This window comes from Cebidichthys violaceus, unplaced genomic scaffold, assembly GCF_023349555.1.
Source record: "Cebidichthys violaceus isolate CVI_PGR_0920_01 unplaced genomic scaffold, fCebVio1.0.p SCAF_73, whole genome shotgun sequence".
NCBI lineage: Eukaryota > Metazoa > Chordata > Actinopteri > Perciformes > Stichaeidae > Cebidichthys > Cebidichthys violaceus.
Window position 1 is genome coordinate 445,001 of NW_027176957.1, and position 2,314 is coordinate 447,314.

The window sequence follows — 2,314 nt, forward strand, 5'->3', positions numbered from 1 at the left end:
ATTATGTGCACTTTCACCGGGGAGTGTGGAGTAGGGGGGCACGGCAAAAGTTGGCTGCCATAAAAAAAAAAACCCACATTTATAAAAACAACAACAACGCGAAACCGGATGACATTCACGAGTCTTTTGACAACTATCCACACATGCAAACCACCGAAGAAGAGCAGCCCACAACTTAAGTTACCTGGACAGCCCAGGTGTCTTTTTAATTCTTGTTTTTTTTGCCGCTGTGGAGGTTTTTTTAATCCCGAGTAAAAACCCTCCACAGCGGTAAAAAAGAACCAGACTGTCTCTTACCCGGGCTGCTGCTGCTGCTGCTGCTGCAGCCCGAGTAAGAGACACCCAAGGCGGCCACTCTGGCTGCGACCAAGCCGCTCTAATAACTTCACTTTTGCGGTCCACTTTTGGTTGAAAATGTCCCCACCGGGAGTTAAATAAATAAGAAGTTTACCCCCCCACACCCCCACCACCTCCGCGTGTCCTTACCTGCGTGTGGTCTTCGGGGCTTTCTGCAGGGTGCAGCTGGAAGTTGTTATTATTCCCAGATATCCAGAGTGGTGCACATATCTATAGCGCGGGTGTACAGTAAAGACTGTAGCATAGCTGTAACCTAAAGACAACAGTGGGGAGAGGAGGAAAAAAAAAAAAAAAAAAAAAAAAAAAGAAAAGCCTCCTCGTTGCTCATAGGGGGGATCGACGACAAAAACCACATGATCATTTACGTCAGCATATATTTGCATAGGATGCCAAAAAAAAAAGGAAAAAAAAAGAGAGATTTAATGTCTCGGCGTCTATGGTGACGTTAAAAAAAAAAAAAAAAAAAAAAATGCACAGAAAAGTTTTTAAATTATGTGCGCAGCCGGACGTTGGCACGAGCTGGTTCTGCAGCCACGCACACCTCCTCCCGCAGCCTCGTGCATGTGCGCGTTATTAAACATCACTGTAACCTTCATATGTACTCATTTAGAAGACTTTATGTCGCACGTGTGGCGCTTTATACTTCATTTATTATGACTCTAAGGCATTTCTATCCGCGCTTTAATAATATGCTTGTTTTAATGTACTCTCATCTGTTTAGTTTATTTACCATATTTTTATATGTTATTGTACATTTCAGTACGTTTGTGTTTTTAAATCATGTCTTGTATTTTGCGTTGATTGTTGCTTATTGTTACGCAGCATCCACCTGGTCCACATGATGACACAAACCCAGCTCGTTGTAAAAATGTAAATACAGATGATATGATGATGTATTGATTCCTCTAGAACACCTGTTTGATCACAGACAGCAGCTCTGCATTGCACAGTTAAATCACCGTTTAAACAAAGAGAAATTAACTAGTTTAAGATTTAGATAAGAGGAGGGGGGTGGGGGGTTAAGCCCCCCCCCCCTGTCTGCATTTCATCAGCCTCGTGTGCTTTTGGATAAATTGTCTTGTTGTAGCTGATCACATGTAATAAATGTAGAAACGTCCACACAGCTCTGTGAAAAGATGACAAAGAGCGACACCTACAGGAGCGTCTGAGAGCCACAGCCCTCTATGTGTTTATATGTGTATTCAGTTATTATATGTATATTCAGTTATTATATGTGTATTCAGTTATTATATGTATATTCAGTTATTATATTTATATTCAGTTATTATATGTATATTCAGTTATTATATGTGTATTCAGTTATTATATGTGTATTCAGTTATTATATGTATATTCAGTTATTATATTTATATTCAGTTATTATATGTATATTCAGTTATTATATGTATATTCAGTTATTATATGTATATTCAGTTATTATATGTGTATTCAGTTATTATATGTGTATTCAGTTATTACATTACATTACATTACAGTCATTTATCAGACGCTTTTATCCAAAGCCACTTACAATAAGTGCATCAACATTGGTAATCAAAAGAACTACTAGTCACCAGAAGTCATAAGTACATTTCCTTTAAACAAGCATCTAAGAGCCTGAAGCAGAGCATAACTCAGAGCCAAAGTACAGAAACAAGAGAAACAGTTAGTGCTATAAGTAATACCAATACAATAAGTGAAACAAGCTAGTATGAAAACAATAAGTGGTGAGTGGAAGGCTCAGGGTAGCACTTCCTGAAGAGGTGGGTCTTCAGCCTGATGAAAGATGGTATATTTATTATATGGTATATTTAGGTTATTAAATCTATATTTAGGTTATTATATGGTATATTTATTATATGGTATATTTAGGTTATTATATGGTATATTTATTATATGGTATATTTAGGTTATTATATGTATATTCAGTTATTATATGGTATATTCAGGTTATTAT

At 37.2% G+C, this 2,314-nt stretch overlaps 1 protein-coding gene across 1 annotated transcript in view; it reads right to left on the minus strand.

Annotated features, from left to right (window-relative positions):
• LOC137891975 (zinc fingers and homeoboxes protein 2-like) overlaps positions 1 to 952 on the minus strand; it is a 96,679-nt gene extending 95,727 nt beyond the window's left edge. Inside the window, exon 1 of the mRNA XM_068736854.1 lies at positions 487 to 952. The gene's annotated coding sequence lies outside the window, so the exon portion shown is untranslated. The remainder of the gene's footprint in view (positions 1 to 486) is intronic.
• Positions 953 to 2,314: the final 1,362 nt, after the last annotated feature.